The sequence below is a fragment of the Symphalangus syndactylus genome, chromosome 16, assembly GCF_028878055.3.
Source record: "Symphalangus syndactylus isolate Jambi chromosome 16, NHGRI_mSymSyn1-v2.1_pri, whole genome shotgun sequence".
NCBI classification, from domain to species: Eukaryota; Metazoa; Chordata; class Mammalia; order Primates; family Hylobatidae; genus Symphalangus; species Symphalangus syndactylus.
The window spans coordinates 40,034,667-40,041,126 of NC_072438.2; the positions used below are offsets into that span (position 1 = coordinate 40,034,667).

Sequence of the window (6,460 nt, forward strand, 5' to 3'; positions counted from 1 at the left end):
TATCATTGTTGGACATTTGGCTTGGTTCCAAGTCTTTGCTATTGTGATTAGTGTTGCAATAAACATACGTGTGCATGTGTCTTTATAGCAGCATGATTTATAATCCTTTGGGTGTATACCCAGTAATGGGATTGCTGGGTCGAATGGTATTTCTAGTTCTATATCCCTGAGGAATCACCACACTGACTTTCACAAAGGTTATAGAAATTTTAAATCTAATAACTTGAGTTTATTGAAAGAACCAAAACTAGCATCTCATGGAAGAAAAAAAAGTTTTCTTTATTCATTCTATCAAAAAACAAAGGTATTACAGGAGGTGAGATATCTGCCCTCCAGAGATGATGAACATTTTGGGGGTGACAAAAATCATTTGGTTTATTGTCAAATTTATGCTAACATCGAAATTGCCTGGCATTATAACTGTATATTATTCTGATTTTAAGATATACATTTTTAATGGTTTCATGGATTAAATAATATTCAGCAAAAAAATAGCCTAAAGATATTGCATTTCTGCCACGTTCCATTGAAGTTCATAAACCTGCTACTGCTACACACACACAACAGGCAAATACACACATATTTTTAATCCTCAAAATATCACGCAACAATCTTTCGTAGTTGAATTTAATAGGCTCCTTAATTTTCAAGAAAATATGTTACATTACCTCAATTGATTTTTTGATATGTAAGAATTTTCCTCTATTGGTTTTTGCTATGAGAAGTCAAATAGTGTCAATGTACTCCAGGCTATCTCCAGGAAATAGAACCTCAAAATACTCAAATCATAATGTAAGGTTATAATGGATAAGTAATGCTCATGAAGGATTGACTGAGAGATAAGTAATACATATATTTCTGTACTTGTATAATATTCATTGGAAGATCCAGGTGGTCCACCACAGGATTATACTATTGATTGGGTTATTATTTCTATCTTCTCCAAATCTGAATCATTTTAAACATTTTTTTTTTAGTAGTAGTTACCCTCTTTCTAATACAGGGCCGCTAAAACAAAAGTAAAAAATACATTCATTTCAGCATTATTCTTCAAGATATTGCTATCTCTTTCTACCTCTACACACACACACACACACACATACATATACACACATATGGAAAGTTTTTCTAAAAAGTCAGTACTAGAAAAAGAATTATCTTCCTGAAATCCTGTTAGATATTAAATGTTTAATACTGTCAACATACTTTACTTTTTGCATTTTGCTTAAGTGGTCAGTAAGCTCATATTCAGACTATTTTTCATCACAAAAGATACATATTGTGCCAAACTAGGTAACATATGCTTCTTTTGAATCTCTCTTGATTCTGATCATTTATAATTAATTAAATAATCAATTAATTATTTCAGTTTACCTCATATTTTTTATCCAAAATAATTATATTTAAATGCCTATGATTTAGTAAGTTATATTTATTCTTGCTTGGCTCAAAGAAAAAATAATTTAAAAAATACAAAATTTAAATCAAATGGTTTGATCAAAAACATGCTTACCCAATTAGTTTCTGTAGCACGTATTTTAAGACTACGATCATCATATATTTTATTTCCTCCAGTCTGTATACATCCACTGATAATTTTGACAAAATTATTAAGAAAAATCAAGTGTTTGAATATTAATCAAATGCTGTTTTTCAAGGAAAATGGCTCTGACACATTAGTCTTTTGATTTATTTCTTGCCTGTACACTAGAGGTTTACATTGATTTACTCAAATCCGTGGTGAGCTTATTGAAACTAGAAACTGCCTTATTCTTCATTAAACCTCCTGTGCCATACATGATGCTTTGCACAAATACGTGTTTTAAATTATTTGTTGGGTGTGATACAGGATGGGGGCAGGGAAGTGCTGGGAAGAGAAAGGCGAGGACCCTGGCTAGGGCTCCACTCTCTAGCCTGTGCCCACGAATCTAAGTGGGAACAGGCACTCCTCTTTTCACGCCCCAGGGTTGTATTCTCCAAGATCACTCTAGCCCGACACGCCCCCCATTCTGTGCCCATAGAAATCTGAGACCGTAAGTGGTCACAGACACAAGTGGCTGGGCGTCAAGATGAAAATGGGAGCTCACTAGCAGACACCAGAGACACCAGCCGACCAGCAATGGCAGAACGACGCAGACCTCAGGGGAATTCAGCCAGGGACAGTCAGAGAGAAGAATCCGGCCCCTGGGCGGCCGGGACTCCGGGAAATCACCTTCCCACTCCATCCTCCGCTTCTGGCTCCCCATCCATGTCGCTGAGAGCCACTTCCACCATTCAGTAAACCTTGCACTCAACCTTCCAGCCCAAGTGTGATCTCATTCTTCAGGTACTTTGGGCAAGAACTCAGGCTGTCACACTGGCGCCCCTGTCGTTGCGATGAGGCAGAGTCTATTGGGTAACACACGCCATCTGCAGACCGCATAGCTGAAAGAGCACACTGTAACACACGCCCACTTGGGCTTTGGGAGTTGTAAACACTCACCCCTAGACGCTGCCAAGTGCGGTCACAGCACAAAAATGCTTCCCACGACCTTTGCACCTGCCCATCTGTGTGCTCGCCCTAGGAGTTTGAGCAGTGGACCACATAAGAAGTGAGCTACACTCCTGTCACCCTCTGTGATGGGGATAAGGCAACACTCCTGCTTCAAACAGACACTCAAAATGATGTGCTATATTGTCAAAATTGTATGCTAAAACTAAATTTTAGTTAATTTTAGGATGACAGTGAAAGGTAATATTCTGGGATATTCGAACACATTATAAAAGTAACAAAAACACTTTAATGTCTTATTTATTTATGTTATAAAATTGTCATTTAGATGTTTACCCCAGAAGGACATTCATTACATATCAAGTGTTTGACTATACAGCATTTTTAACAATAAATTTACTTTTATTGATATATTGTACTACAGAGATTTTACTCAGCTGATGTTATAATGTTCTAAAATTAGATTTCTTGGTTTTATGCCAATATAATCAAAATGGTTAAAATAAAAAATACGAAAATTATGTTTCTTAAAATGGTCAAAATTTTAAAAGTAGTGAAAATTATATTGCAAAAAGTCTTATAAAACTGTGCTGATTCCTTTGTCTCAGTCCTGTTAAACTTACCCCTGTCTTTCTTTAATTCATATACTATGAAATTTGAGATTTAATGCAAAATTATAAATCATATATTAGTGAACACACTATTACTATCTCATTCTCAGAAAAATAGGTGGAATTTCAAACATTATGAAACAATTATATAATTTTCAACAAACATAATATAACCTTAAGTGACATTGTTGAAATAGCAATCATCTTAGCAAAAACACAGCCGGAATTTTTCAAAAAGCATAAAGATATAACATAAAATAAAAAAAAACAATAAGATACAATAATCACTGATATAATAAACAAGAAAATTTCATACTCATCATAACATTCCTAATTCTTAAGCTAATAGATTTTTGAGGAATGTATATGTTGGGCAGTATTATTAGTTGCTCATGTCTTCAAAATTAAAAAAAAAGAAATTGGCGTTTATCTACAGTTTGCTCTGACATGCCAGAATCTCAATTCTCAATAGACTTGAAAAGAGATAAGACACTTGAGGGATGAGGGCCAGGAGCAAACAACACATTGTTTTTATTCTGTAAGAGCTAAAATAAACTCCATCAGAAACCCAGAAGACAGTTCACAAAGGACATCTGAGAAGAGTAAAATGTAGCTTCCTAATGAATAGATTAATGGACCATGTTTTTCTAAACAGCAATATTTATTGAAAGTTCAAAATATCTTGAGTCATAGATTTGGGTTCACAAAACTAATTACTAATCAATATTTTTTGCTTTCTACCTTGTGATTTTTTTCATTAGATATACCATAAATTCTAAGGTTATTATTAAGATTTCAGATACCTGGAGAGATGAAGTTCAGGAAGACATTGCATAAAACAGGGTTGGCCAATCTTTTGACTTCCGCGGGCCACACTGGAAGAAGCAGAATTCACTTGGGCCACACATAAAATACACTAACACTAACGATAGCTGACAAGCTAAAAAAAAAAAAAAAAAAAAATTGCCAAAAAAACTCATAATGTTTTAAGAAAATTTACGAGTTTGTGTTAGGCTGCATTCAAAGCCATCCTGGGGTGCATGTGGCCCATGGGCTATGGGTTGGACAAGCTTGTGTAATAGACAATAAGTGTAACAAAGAGCTATGTCATAAAAGAGGTAGGATGTTTGCTTTCTCTTCAAAGATAAACACGAGGAAAAAAATGAACTACCACTGCAGTATAAAACTCTTTGTAAGCAGGCAAATTTTATAAATAAAAAAGTAAAAATAAAACAAAGCATATGCATGAAATTTAAATCTACCATGTCAAAAAATAGAATAAAAGTAAGTCCAGCATAGGGAAATATTTAAATATCACTCAATATCAAAATATTTAAATCATGTTTATAAAGATTACCTAAAAGTTTTGGAAGACTAATTTTTACCTAGTTCATTAATATAAATATTCTCTATTTTTTAACTGGCGGAACTGCTAATCGTAAAGATATTATTTTATTTGTGTAGAGTGATGTATTGGATAATGTTGCCCATGTGTTTAGTATAAGTTTTAATATTATATAAGCATAATATAGTCTCATAAATTTTAGTTAGGCTAATTTGTTGGAAGCATCCTTAGTTTGAGTCTGAAGGCCTGTGATTAGCATCTGTTTGTCAGGAGCTATGTGATCAAATTACTTAAAGTATCCATTGTAATAATATTATCTTCCTAGCTATATTACAAATATAGCATTAAATAGGACAATATATCAGGGCACACTCTAAATGTTTTTATACAAATGTCAAATATAGTTTTAGGGAGGTAGAGAATATATACATGAAATTTAAAAGATTGGTTTGTTACAGACACTATATAAATATAACTTGATGGCTGACTAGATCAGAGAAAGAAGGAGAGAAAGAAGATAAAAAGAATATTAGTAGATTTATTCCAAGATGTAAACTAAGCATCTAGAGTTAATATAGTTGCTCAGTCATTCCTGACTACTAAATGTAATATAATCCAAGTTTAAAATATAACAAACTAATTAGACTGCCATTTTTATCAATATGGTGGGAAAATTTCCATGGTCTAGAAGTCCTGGTCATAATTGGAGATTTTTAGAAAGTAGTTTGTTAGAATGAAAATAATAATAATTTAGACCTCCCTGTTCAGAATAAAGAGTGATTTTGGGGTCACAATGAATCTTGTAGCATGTTTGACTTGCTTACTCATTCTCAATTCAAACTGGCAAATTCCTACAAATGTTTTTGATTTACCTTTATTTTGTCTCCAATACTGTTGGTTTCATTGAATAAAACATAGCTTTTTTGAAAAAAAAATAGAATTATGAATAACTCTCTTGTACCACAGGACAAATTTGAACGGCCAAGCAGCTGCCTATATTGGAAAAGTGGCAATGTGCAGCGAATAGAAGACGAAATGCTACATGATTAACCAAAGGAAAAAGTCTCATAAGATTTGCTTGGTAGCTATGGGTACTTTTGCTTCCAAAACTGTGAAATATGATAGTGAAGAAGGAGGCTCTGGAAAGTGGGGCAGGATAGAAGATTGAGGGTTGGAGGAGTGCTCAGAGAAGTAAGCCTTCAATTGGTTGCCGTTTAAGCATGTACTACTGTTTTAAAAACAATAGTGTACAGTAAGCAAAGAGATGATTTTGAAATCTTAACATAGATTAGTATAAAGTTATAGAATCATTGCTATAAAAATGTACAAATACATGAAAATAATTGCAATGTTAGAATTTCACCCCTAATTACAAAAAAAATCTGTCAAATTAGAATTTCCTGTTTAATAAGCCTACCATAAAAATAAAACACGTCTTGAAGATTATATATATGCATATATGTAGTCATACATATATACAAAATGAGAATATTACACAGTTAAAATACTGAATCTATGAACATAAATAATAAGATAACTATGCTACTTGAAAGAAATTTTCAGAAATTAAATAAGTAATTATTAATATATATGTGTATCAAGTCATCACTTTAAGACTGCAATTTGCTCTGATAAAAGACTGCAGTTTATTTTAACAATTAATATTTCCCTGAATATAAGAATAGGCAAAATATATTTTGTTACATAAATAGAGATAAAAACATAAAATTGTCAAAGAAGCAAAAGAAAGTCTATTTATAGGAAATATAAAAGAAAATATTTTGGGACAGTCCTTCACCTGACAGACAAAAGCAGGACTGTCACTGGATAATCAAAATCAACTTATTTTAAATTTAATACACCAAATTTATTTTATAGCAATTATATAGATTATTTTCCCATTTTGAACGAGTGAATAAATCAGATAATTTCTTGGTGGTTTGTTTCACTTTTCTTGAACAGGCAAAATATATGCAAATGTGAAGCCACTATGTAAAACAGCAGAGAAAATTA

At 32.7% G+C, this 6,460-nt stretch overlaps 1 long non-coding RNA gene across 1 annotated transcript in view; it reads right to left on the reverse strand.

Annotated features, from left to right (window-relative positions):
- The window catches only part of LOC129464870 (uncharacterized), a 120,039-nt gene extending 115,983 nt beyond the window's left edge, over positions 1 to 4,056 (reverse strand). Inside the window, exon 1 of the long non-coding RNA XR_008651787.2 lies at positions 3,906 to 4,056. This is a non-coding gene — a long non-coding RNA (uncharacterized lncRNA). The remainder of the gene's footprint in view (positions 1 to 3,905) is intronic.
- Between the last annotated feature and the right edge of the window lie 2,404 nt (positions 4,057 to 6,460).